This window comes from Orbicella faveolata, unplaced genomic scaffold, assembly GCF_042242905.1.
Source record: "Orbicella faveolata isolate gen_17 unplaced genomic scaffold, um_ofav_v1 contig_24, whole genome shotgun sequence".
Classification (NCBI taxonomy): Eukaryota; Metazoa; Cnidaria; class Anthozoa; order Scleractinia; family Merulinidae; genus Orbicella; species Orbicella faveolata.
In genome coordinates, this window is record NW_028301552.1 from 13,487,395 (window position 1) to 13,500,000 (window position 12,606).

General features: G+C 41.3%; 2 long non-coding RNA genes across 2 annotated transcripts in view; one reads left to right on the top strand and one right to left on the bottom strand.

Annotated features, from left to right (window-relative positions):
* LOC110059329 (uncharacterized) overlaps positions 1-11,662 on the bottom strand; it is a 34,112-nt gene extending 22,450 nt beyond the window's left edge. The window contains exons 1-2 of the long non-coding RNA XR_002297747.2: positions 11,501-11,662; positions 11,132-11,287 (exon numbers count right to left, since the gene is read on the bottom strand). This is a non-coding gene — a long non-coding RNA (uncharacterized LOC110059329). The remainder of the gene's footprint in view (positions 1-11,131; positions 11,288-11,500) is intronic.
* A 58-nt stretch (positions 11,663-11,720) lies between these two features.
* LOC149110482 (uncharacterized) overlaps positions 11,721-12,606 on the top strand; it is a 3,095-nt gene continuing 2,209 nt past the window's right edge. The window contains exon 1 of the long non-coding RNA XR_016207871.1: positions 11,721-12,036. This is a non-coding gene — a long non-coding RNA (uncharacterized LOC149110482). The remainder of the gene's footprint in view (positions 12,037-12,606) is intronic.

A 12,606-nucleotide genomic window follows, 5' to 3' on the forward strand; every position in this document is an offset into this window, starting at 1 on the left:
CTTTTTGGTTCCAAACTGCTACGTGTCATTCGAATTATACCTTTTTCCGCGTTATAGGAATTACGAAAAACCATTTAACATTGTCTGGGATCAAGAACTAGCAACAGAGAGCTTTCCGAGAAGGTTTATATGGTTAACCGTTCAATTGAAATAAAAAGGGTAGTTACGTAGTTAACTTATTATCTGCGGCAAACGGTTAACCATATTTCAAGTGTCAAACTCGACTATTTTGCCACCAAATTGCTTCCATCCTGCATTTCAAATAATGTGAAGTGAGAAATTTTTGAACCTTCTGCCAATTGGGAAGAACAGGGAAGGTTAGGTTGCAAAACGCTGACTTTCAAATGGTTAACCGTTGTGGTTAACCGTTGTGGTTATTCGTGCGCGTTCATAAAACACATGGAACCCGGAAGCTGTCGTGTCGCGTGCAATGGTGATATATATGATTACTCTACACCGATAAGCATTTCATTGGGTTTAAGTCAATTTTATTTAACACTATTCCGTTAAACAACACAAAGATCTGCTACTTTGCGAATTGATAATCCTGGAAAATGTCTTAAGTAATAGACACGAGCTCTAACCTTCCCTTAAATGCCATTTTGCTTGAAGCAAGTCCCAAATTTCGTTTTGCTACAGGCGGTTACGGGTTATATTCCACGAATATCTGCACCGAACCTTAATCTAGATTAACGTAAAAAAGTTCTGTCCAATTTCCAGAAACAAAGTGTACGTCATTAAGCCGAAATCAAATTCTAAAATATCGTGACGCCATGACGATCGCTGGCGTTACCTTTATTGGAAAATTCCTCGCATATCTCTTTCAGACAATCCCGGCCAAAAGTAGTTGGGACACTTGAGCTGTATCACGTATCCCCCTTCCCCCCTAATCAATGTTGGAAAATATCGCGTTTTCTCCAACAAAAAAGGGAAAAATCACCTGATTATCAACGTTGAAAGTGGGGGGAGGGGAGAACTTGCTTCGTGTCCCAAGTCTTTTGTCTGGGATTGTCTGAAAGAAGAATTTAAAGAATGTCACACCACTCGCTCTAACAAAGCTTGGAGAAGAGGGGAGTTGTAACGTCTCGCGGGTACAGCTAACGAGCGCTACTAAAAAGAAACAAGATACAATGACAAGTTTTACCTGGTCGGGCACTAAGAAACGTAACGTCATCTTTCTAAATGACCTTCTACGGTAGGCGATTGGTAAGTCCGTGGCATGACCTTCTCTTGCCTCTTGAGGGGCAAACGGCCCACTTGCTTGCCCGTAAAATGCAACTTTGCACAAGATGTTGTGCTTAAAAAGGATGTTTCTATTTCCTGCACTGAAAAGTACGACCTTGTCTACGTCTTTAGAGGGGTGGTTGATTGGCGCGAAACAGAAATGATGCAAATTCGCTTGAAACAGTAGGTGCCGGGCGAGTGGATATTTTCGCCTTGTCCTCGCCGTTTCGCGGAGTTAATCTGTGGACAGCAATAAAGCGTTGCTGCTACCTAAACGCGGTTAAATTATGCACGTCTTTCTTCGTTTTCCCCTCTAATACCGGACCGCGTATAAAGCGAGGTGTGTTTTCGGCTTCAGAAGTGCCACCGGGTTAACCGCCGCTATTAACCCTTACGGTTAACCATTCTGGTAACACTTTTTGGTTCCAAACTGCTACGTGTCATTCGAATTATACCTTTTTCCGCGTTATAGGAATTACGAAAAACCATTTAACATTGTCTGGGATCAAGAACTAGCAACAGAGAGCTTTCCGAGAAGGTTTATATGGTTAACCGTTCAATTGAAATAAAAAGGGTAGTTACGTAGTTAACTTATTATCTGCGGCAAACGGTTAACCATATTTCAAGTGTCAAACTCGACTATTTTGCCACCAAATTGCTTCCATCCTGCATTTCAAATAATGTGAAGTGAGAAATTTTTGAACCTTCTGCCAATTGGGAAGAACAGGGAAGGTTAGGTTGCAAAACGCTGACTTTCAAATGGTTAACCGTTGTGGTTAACCGTTGTGGTTATTCGTGCGCGTTCATAAAACACATGGAACCCGGAAGCTGTCGTGTCGCGTGCAATGGTGATATATATGATTACTCTACACCGATAAGCATTTCATTGGGTTTAAGTCAATTTTATTTAACACTATTCCGTTAAACAACACAAAGATCTGCTACTTTGCGAATTGATAATCCTGGAAAATGTCTTAAGTAATAGACACGAGCTCTAACCTTCCCTTAAATGCCATTTTGCTTGAAGCAAGTCCCAAATTTCGTTTTGCTACAGGCGGTTACGGGTTATATTCCACGAATATCTGCACCGAACCTTAATCTAGATTAACGTAAAAAAGTTCTGTCCAATTTCCAGAAACAAAGTGTACGTCATTAAGCCGAAATCAAATTCTAAAATATCGTGACGCCATGACGATCGCTGGCGTTACCTTTATTGGAAAATTCCTCGCATATCTCTTTCAGACAATCCCGGCCAAAAGTAGTTGGGACACTTGAGCTGTATCACGTATCCCCCTTCCCCCCTAATCAATGTTGGAAAATATCGCGTTTTCTCCAACAAAAAAGGGAAAAATCACCTGATTATCAACGTTGAAAGTGGGGGGAGGGGAGAACTTGCTTCGTGTCCCAAGTCTTTTGTCTGGGATTGTCTGAAAGAAGAATTTAAAGAATGTCACACCACTCGCTCTAACAAAGCTTGGAGAAGAGGGGAGTTGTAACGTCTCGCGGGTACAGCTAACGAGCGCTACTAAAAAGAAACAAGATACAATGACAAGTTTTACCTGGTCGGGCACTAAGAAACGTAACGTCATCTTTCTAAATGACCTTCTACGGTAGGCGATTGGTAAGTCCGTGGCATGACCTTCTCTTGCCTCTTGAGGGGCAAACGGCCCACTTGCTTGCCCGTAAAATGCAACTTTGCACAAGATGTTGTGCTTAAAAAGGATGTTTCTATTTCCTGCACTGAAAAGTACGACCTTGTCTACGTCTTTAGAGGGGTGGTTGATTGGCGCGAAACAGAAATGATGCAAATTCGCTTGAAACAGTAGGTGCCGGGCGAGTGGATATTTTCGCCTTGTCCTCGCCGTTTCGCGGAGTTAATCTGTGGACAGCAATAAAGCGTTGCTGCTACCTAAACGCGGTTAAATTATGCACGTCTTTCTTCGTTTTCCCCTCTAATACCGGACCGCGTATAAAGCGAGGTGTGTTTTCGGCTTCAGAAGTGCCACCGGGTTAACCGCCGCTATTAACCCTTACGGTTAACCATTCTGGTAACACTTTTTGGTTCCAAACTGCTACGTGTCATTCGAATTATACCTTTTTCCGCGTTATAGGAATTACGAAAAACCATTTAACATTGTCTGGGATCAAGAACTAGCAACAGAGAGCTTTCCGAGAAGGTTTATATGGTTAACCGTTCAATTGAAATAAAAAGGGTAGTTACGTAGTTAACTTATTATCTGCGGCAAACGGTTAACCATATTTCAAGTGTCAAACTCGACTATTTTGCCACCAAATTGCTTCCATCCTGCATTTCAAATAATGTGAAGTGAGAAATTTTTGAACCTTCTGCCAATTGGGAAGAACAGGGAAGGTTAGGTTGCAAAACGCTGACTTTCAAATGGTTAACCGTTGTGGTTAACCGTTGTGGTTATTCGTGCGCGTTCATAAAACACATGGAACCCGGAAGCTGTCGTGTCGCGTGCAATGGTGATATATATGATTACTCTACACCGATAAGCATTTCATTGGGTTTAAGTCAATTTTATTTAACACTATTCCGTTAAACAACACAAAGATCTGCTACTTTGCGAATTGATAATCCTGGAAAATGTCTTAAGTAATAGACACGAGCTCTAACCTTCCCTTAAATGCCATTTTGCTTGAAGCAAGTCCCAAATTTCGTTTTGCTACAGGCGGTTACGGGTTATATTCCACGAATATCTGCACCGAACCTTAATCTAGATTAACGTAAAAAAGTTCTGTCCAATTTCCAGAAACAAAGTGTACGTCATTAAGCCGAAATCAAATTCTAAAATATCGTGACGCCATGACGATCGCTGGCGTTACCTTTATTGGAAAATTCCTCGCATATCTCTTTCAGACAATCCCGGCCAAAAGTAGTTGGGACACTTGAGCTGTATCACGTATCCCCCTTCCCCCCTAATCAATGTTGGAAAATATCGCGTTTTCTCCAACAAAAAAGGGAAAAATCACCTGATTATCAACGTTGAAAGTGGGGGGAGGGGAGAACTTGCTTCGTGTCCCAAGTCTTTTGTCTGGGATTGTCTGAAAGAAGAATTTAAAGAATGTCACACCACTCGCTCTAACAAAGCTTGGAGAAGAGGGGAGTTGTAACGTCTCGCGGGTACAGCTAACGAGCGCTACTAAAAAGAAACAAGATACAATGACAAGTTTTACCTGGTCGGGCACTAAGAAACGTAACGTCATCTTTCTAAATGACCTTCTACGGTAGGCGATTGGTAAGTCCGTGGCATGACCTTCTCTTGCCTCTTGAGGGGCAAACGGCCCACTTGCTTGCCCGTAAAATGCAACTTTGCACAAGATGTTGTGCTTAAAAAGGATGTTTCTATTTCCTGCACTGAAAAGTACGACCTTGTCTACGTCTTTAGAGGGGTGGTTGATTGGCGCGAAACAGAAATGATGCAAATTCGCTTGAAACAGTAGGTGCCGGGCGAGTGGATATTTTCGCCTTGTCCTCGCCGTTTCGCGGAGTTAATCTGTGGACAGCAATAAAGCGTTGCTGCTACCTAAACGCGGTTAAATTATGCACGTCTTTCTTCGTTTTCCCCTCTAATACCGGACCGCGTATAAAGCGAGGTGTGTTTTCGGCTTCAGAAGTGCCACCGGGTTAACCGCCGCTATTAACCCTTACGGTTAACCATTCTGGTAACACTTTTTGGTTCCAAACTGCTACGTGTCATTCGAATTATACCTTTTTCCGCGTTATAGGAATTACGAAAAACCATTTAACATTGTCTGGGATCAAGAACTAGCAACAGAGAGCTTTCCGAGAAGGTTTATATGGTTAACCGTTCAATTGAAATAAAAAGGGTAGTTACGTAGTTAACTTATTATCTGCGGCAAACGGTTAACCATATTTCAAGTGTCAAACTCGACTATTTTGCCACCAAATTGCTTCCATCCTGCATTTCAAATAATGTGAAGTGAGAAATTTTTGAACCTTCTGCCAATTGGGAAGAACAGGGAAGGTTAGGTTGCAAAACGCTGACTTTCAAATGGTTAACCGTTGTGGTTAACCGTTGTGGTTATTCGTGCGCGTTCATAAAACACATGGAACCCGGAAGCTGTCGTGTCGCGTGCAATGGTGATATATATGATTACTCTACACCGATAAGCATTTCATTGGGTTTAAGTCAATTTTATTTAACACTATTCCGTTAAACAACACAAAGATCTGCTACTTTGCGAATTGATAATCCTGGAAAATGTCTTAAGTAATAGACACGAGCTCTAACCTTCCCTTAAATGCCATTTTGCTTGAAGCAAGTCCCAAATTTCGTTTTGCTACAGGCGGTTACGGGTTATATTCCACGAATATCTGCACCGAACCTTAATCTAGATTAACGTAAAAAAGTTCTGTCCAATTTCCAGAAACAAAGTGTACGTCATTAAGCCGAAATCAAATTCTAAAATATCGTGACGCCATGACGATCGCTGGCGTTACCTTTATTGGAAAATTCCTCGCATATCTCTTTCAGACAATCCCGGCCAAAAGTAGTTGGGACACTTGAGCTGTATCACGTATCCCCCTTCCCCCCTAATCAATGTTGGAAAATATCGCGTTTTCTCCAACAAAAAAGGGAAAAATCACCTGATTATCAACGTTGAAAGTGGGGGGAGGGGAGAACTTGCTTCGTGTCCCAAGTCTTTTGTCTGGGATTGTCTGAAAGAAGAATTTAAAGAATGTCACACCACTCGCTCTAACAAAGCTTGGAGAAGAGGGGAGTTGTAACGTCTCGCGGGTACAGCTAACGAGCGCTACTAAAAAGAAACAAGATACAATGACAAGTTTTACCTGGTCGGGCACTAAGAAACGTAACGTCATCTTTCTAAATGACCTTCTACGGTAGGCGATTGGTAAGTCCGTGGCATGACCTTCTCTTGCCTCTTGAGGGGCAAACGGCCCACTTGCTTGCCCGTAAAATGCAACTTTGCACAAGATGTTGTGCTTAAAAAGGATGTTTCTATTTCCTGCACTGAAAAGTACGACCTTGTCTACGTCTTTAGAGGGGTGGTTGATTGGCGCGAAACAGAAATGATGCAAATTCGCTTGAAACAGTAGGTGCCGGGCGAGTGGATATTTTCGCCTTGTCCTCGCCGTTTCGCGGAGTTAATCTGTGGACAGCAATAAAGCGTTGCTGCTACCTAAACGCGGTTAAATTATGCACGTCTTTCTTCGTTTTCCCCTCTAATACCGGACCGCGTATAAAGCGAGGTGTGTTTTCGGCTTCAGAAGTGCCACCGGGTTAACCGCCGCTATTAACCCTTACGGTTAACCATTCTGGTAACACTTTTTGGTTCCAAACTGCTACGTGTCATTCGAATTATACCTTTTTCCGCGTTATAGGAATTACGAAAAACCATTTAACATTGTCTGGGATCAAGAACTAGCAACAGAGAGCTTTCCGAGAAGGTTTATATGGTTAACCGTTCAATTGAAATAAAAAGGGTAGTTACGTAGTTAACTTATTATCTGCGGCAAACGGTTAACCATATTTCAAGTGTCAAACTCGACTATTTTGCCACCAAATTGCTTCCATCCTGCATTTCAAATAATGTGAAGTGAGAAATTTTTGAACCTTCTGCCAATTGGGAAGAACAGGGAAGGTTAGGTTGCAAAACGCTGACTTTCAAATGGTTAACCGTTGTGGTTAACCGTTGTGGTTATTCGTGCGCGTTCATAAAACACATGGAACCCGGAAGCTGTCGTGTCGCGTGCAATGGTGATATATATGATTACTCTACACCGATAAGCATTTCATTGGGTTTAAGTCAATTTTATTTAACACTATTCCGTTAAACAACACAAAGATCTGCTACTTTGCGAATTGATAATCCTGGAAAATGTCTTAAGTAATAGACACGAGCTCTAACCTTCCCTTAAATGCCATTTTGCTTGAAGCAAGTCCCAAATTTCGTTTTGCTACAGGCGGTTACGGGTTATATTCCACGAATATCTGCACCGAACCTTAATCTAGATTAACGTAAAAAAGTTCTGTCCAATTTCCAGAAACAAAGTGTACGTCATTAAGCCGAAATCAAATTCTAAAATATCGTGACGCCATGACGATCGCTGGCGTTACCTTTATTGGAAAATTCCTCGCATATCTCTTTCAGACAATCCCGGCCAAAAGTAGTTGGGACACTTGAGCTGTATCACGTATCCCCCTTCCCCCCTAATCAATGTTGGAAAATATCGCGTTTTCTCCAACAAAAAAGGGAAAAATCACCTGATTATCAACGTTGAAAGTGGGGGGAGGGGAGAACTTGCTTCGTGTCCCAAGTCTTTTGTCTGGGATTGTAGGTCTTTTCGCGCTGTGCAATTATTTTTGGTTTACATGTAATACAGTGGGCTACCCTCGGAGAAATGGTTGGTGACCGCTTAATGGGGCTAGCCGCTTAAATAGAGGTTGGTGTACCTTGAATATTTAATTTTTCACTATCGGGTTATAAATTTCTTGGTGAACGTGGAGTCAATTCAAGACATTCATGATAGACGTGTATTTGAATTATCATTCGTCGTGCACCTTCAATTTCAGACTCTTATCTGCCATCGCCCTTTCCAAAACAAAGTGTTTAAATTTTGGGTGGCCGCTGAATAGGGGTAAAGACAATAATGAAACCCTTATCGCAACGACTAAATGGTGGCCGCGGAGGTAACCGGTCAATAGGTGTTTTATTTACAATATTTTACTGACAATAATTTTCGACTGTATTGACAACAGTCCTCTATTTTCTGTTACAAGCATAACAATGCCTAGCCACTAGGCAAACAAAGTACTCCAAATAAAATGGTATGGCCAGGGCTATTTACTCACGCAATTACTAATTAAATTTAGTCTGTTTTTCTCATGAATTAGACACGTTGGGATTTCCTATTTTTGTTTCAGCTAGTTCTTGCTTCATTGATCTATAATCTGTTTCGTGGCGATTTTTTTAAAATTCTAGTGAGTACAGGCACTAGCTTTATCAGCTGTTGTCTGAAACATCAGAATGTACAACAAATGTGATTTAGACCGAGGCCATGTACACTATAGAATACGATTACATAAATATACACATGTTATTATCTATATGAACAAACAGATGAACAATGATTAAATATTTTCATTTATCCTGAGAGTGCTCTATACAAAATGGATCAAAATGTGCAGCATATGCTGTGACAGCATTGCGTGACGAACAAATAACGGCTGTAAGATTGTGCTGCGCCGACACGCTTATCAGCAATGGTCAGTAATCGATCAAAGGTATTATTTTGGCGCAGTGCAAAGCAAGCAACTATCTACAAATGACTCAGCCGTTTTTGACTTAGATGCAGTGATGTTCATATGCGCAGAGAGATGGTCACAGATTCATGGTATTCGACCAATAATAGGTTGACAGTTGGCGATGTACATCGGACGTTAACCTTGTGTAAACAAAAGCAAACTTCTGCTTCATGTGCGATGAATGGTGAGAGATCGACGTACTAGAAACACGTCAAACCGGCTTTGGACCTGCCTTTTGCAACAAATAAGGTTAGAACATTTCAAAATTATCAGCTCTGTGTCTATTTCAATTTAACATTGGTCAAGTCATGTGGCGCATGGTAAAATATACGTCTAACCCGTAAATTGAAATTTAACGACGGATGGTCAAATATTTGCATTTTTGACGTACTTTGAAAAGCTCTCGCGTCGCTCACAATCATTTGCCCAAAGAAATTTTTACAGGAATCTGTAGATCATCCTTCTGCGATTCAACCACCAGAACCTTAATCCATTTGAAGGTTTCGCACATGGTGATAATCAATTATATTCACGAAGTACTTTTAAGTGAATGAAATACATGTCTTCGAAATTTAATTATTTTGCATCCAAAAAGACAACGCAACATTCCCTAAAACCAACCCAGTACACATTTAAACATTGCACAAAAATATTTGAGTGTTTTAAAGACGGAAGAATGATGTGGTTTTGCATGCGAGGCTCTCAAACTTGTTTAATAAAATGGTGCATCAAATGACGATTTTAACGGAAGTTGGTAATTTGCATATTTCTTTGAAATAAAAGAATATTTTGCCAAAAAAAACTATCCAGTAGTTTTTGTCATGCCCTAGCCTATCTACCATAAAAATATGAGCGAAATCGAATTTTCGACCCTTGCCGCGAAATTAAGAATTTGTCTGATTTTTACACGCAGGCACTCTTAACAAGTAAAACAACAGAAAACACCTCTTGAGGTTTATGATGGGAAGAAGTTTATTTTTGTAATAATGCTCAAACAACACTTACATGGAGTGTAATTACGCTCGTTCACTGACGATCGATTTCTGGTCATCTCAGCGAAGTGAAGCTCAACAATTACGACACTCGCCCGACGAGTAACCAGTTAAAAGCTTGCTCTGATAGTCTCTCCTGTATTCGGAGTAGAACCAGCGGGAGCAGTCTAATCTTTCCAAATTTATCGCTAGTTGGGGAAATCGTGCTGCAAGCCGTAAGCTTAAATTACTGTAAGGTAAAGTCTGCATACGAGCCAAGTGGCCCATCAGGCCGGAGCTTATCCCGGTTTCTGTAGGATGAAGCGACTGGATGGGATGCTAGTCCATCGCAGGGTTACCCCCAGCATTAAGTTCGCCGGTACCCATTTATACACCTGGGTGGAGAGAGGCACTGTGAGAGTAAAGTGTCTTGCCCAAGAACACAACACAATGTCCCCGGCCAGGGCTCGAACCCGGAACGCTCGATCCGGAGACGAGTGCACTAACCATGAGGCCACCGCGCCTCCCTTAAATTACTGTACCTCCTTTCAAATACAACTCAGCATTTCGCATTTTCATCCGCAAGCTTTGAGCTATTTGTTTCGTAATTTTCATTTAAAAAGTGCACGTCTTCGTAGACTACAATGCTGCCGGATTCCTTTTAGATCCTTATTTTCAAAGCAAACTAAAAGTTGAATCTTGAAGGGATCGACCTTCCCTCGAAGGCCACTCGAAACCGAAAGTTTAGCTTGGACGTTGTCAGCTTTTGTCTCGTTAGCCAATCAAATTATTTGAACAATTCTAACAAGGATTGTGATTGGCTTATTTTAGCGTGCTTTGTCAGAGAACAGATGCTCGCTTCCGCCAATTTTCCTCGTTTGGAAAATAAAGTTTGGTTGAAAATATTAGCTGCATGTGTGGGAACATTAATGAAACAAATAAAGAAGTTTTGACTGTGCTCTGTTCTGTTGTAAAGCATCTAGGAAGTGGTAGAGCACTCAGTCACGAAGTAGGGGGGACAATAAGAAATACTCGACTACCTTTCGTGTTTCCCCTTGCATTTCTTTCGTGCTCTGCCGCTTCCTGCGTGCTTTACAACAGAACAGATCATGGTCGAGGCCTCTTTATTTGTTAAGCGAAATATAGCCGAATATATCTGGATATAGCAGCGTTACACAACTGGCTACAACTTCAAAGTTTCCCTCCTGGAAAACATGATGAAGAAACATGAGGTTAGTAGCCTTTTAGCGTCGGCGAAAAGTGTTGTAGGGGTGTCTGGTCGTTTCGATGCGAAGTCGTTTCGATACAAGTCGAAGTCGATTGGATATACATCCAAAGTCGATTCGATACAAACTGAAGTCAATTCGATACAAAACGTTAAGATAGCCGGAAGTCTGAAATTATTATAGAATTTCCACCTTTAGAATTGCCAAGCGATATGAAATGTTGTTTTGATGCAGATGATTTGCTCCACCGTGAGGCTCGTCTGACTGGATTTTTTTCAGTCAGTCAGCGGGAAACCAGTTTGCCAATCTCGAAACCGAAGTTCGAAATGCTTGTTAGACTAAATGCCACGTTGTTCACATATAACCAAAACAACCTTCCATGTCACAACACTTTTACGTCTGATGACTTTTAAGCTTCTTCTCGTGATGTGTTCACAACGTCGGATTAGAAAGCTTTGGATCTTCTTGAGCGTCCACCTAGTATACCGCACTGAAGCTCACGCGAAGTTACTTGACGTAATTTCACATCCAACAAGGCATAACTGACTGTAAGCTGCTGGGATAGGTTGAACGGACTCAGCCAGATTACTTGGCTAACGGAAAATTTACGAAGTGCTCGCTGCTCGCCATCTGCATTTTTTTAAGTGCTCGCTGCTCACAAGACAAATTTGATCACTGCTCGCGCTCGCAAAAGTAAACGCACTGCTCGCAAAGACCATTCCATACCCCTAAAATAGATAAAAGAATTAAAAAATAAATGGGTTACCTTTTTCTCCTGTTGTCACAACCAAGCGAAGTCTCCTCGCCACCAGACACCAACACTAACAGACACTGTTGCCTAGGGTGTAAAGTTTTCATCTCAATAGCTTAGTTGAGCGCTGTTACATATTCATGACACAGACGCCGTGTTGGATCTACAATTCGGACCGCGTGGTTTAATGTGATTGGTGGACAAACAATAACTCAGCAATTGCACAACTATGGATAATGGCCAGCAATATTCCCATACATAACAACCGCAGGTGGTGGGTGTGCTACGACCGCGATGCACGCTGGTATTAGTTTCGTTTCAGATCATTTGCTCGTGGTCGGCATCGTGCGAGGAGGATCTCTTGGGGACACTGAAATAACCACTTTGCGTTCAAAGTATCGCTTCTTTTGCAGTCTTTCGATGGAAATCCTACTTTTAACATGTTTTTGGCGTTATAAAATTTACAGTTTCCGTAGAAATTAGTGTTTGGAGTAGGAAACTTTGGGTCAGTTTTGATGTCTCAACGGATCGACACGGACTTGCACTTGCAGGTAAGCTGGAATCACGCGATGGAGAATCACAATAGTGTACACCAGGTGAATACCCTTCGGCTTCGTTAGCCACCGAGAACAAAGGTCTTTTCCCTTGATTCGAAGTGTGTTCTTTTCTTTTTTTTTTTTATAAATCGTGGTGATGATTCATGACTCGCTAGTGATGAAAATAGGTAAAATTTTACCGTTCGATTTCAAAAAGCTTTGTTTATTTCTTTTAAATTATTGTTAAAATACTCTCCTTGCAATAGTCAGTTGTTTCCATGTTTCCGATTATGGAATGTTTCCAACATCGTTCCGGCAGAAGTTATTGAGGGATCATTTCTTTTAATAAAGTGCAAAGTGCTCTCTTGCAACTGTACAAGCTACGTTTTTCTTTGATATCATAATGCACTGCATAATGACAATATCTAGCTGCAGTAATTCTAACAAATTACTAATTAATTTTAGACGGGCAAATGTTCAAATATGCTGTTTGAAGCGAAGAATGATTAATGGCTGTTATTTTTATGTTGAATCCAAAATTGCTATGCTCTTCAAACTTAGCCTGTTATTCTTGAGGTTTGATGC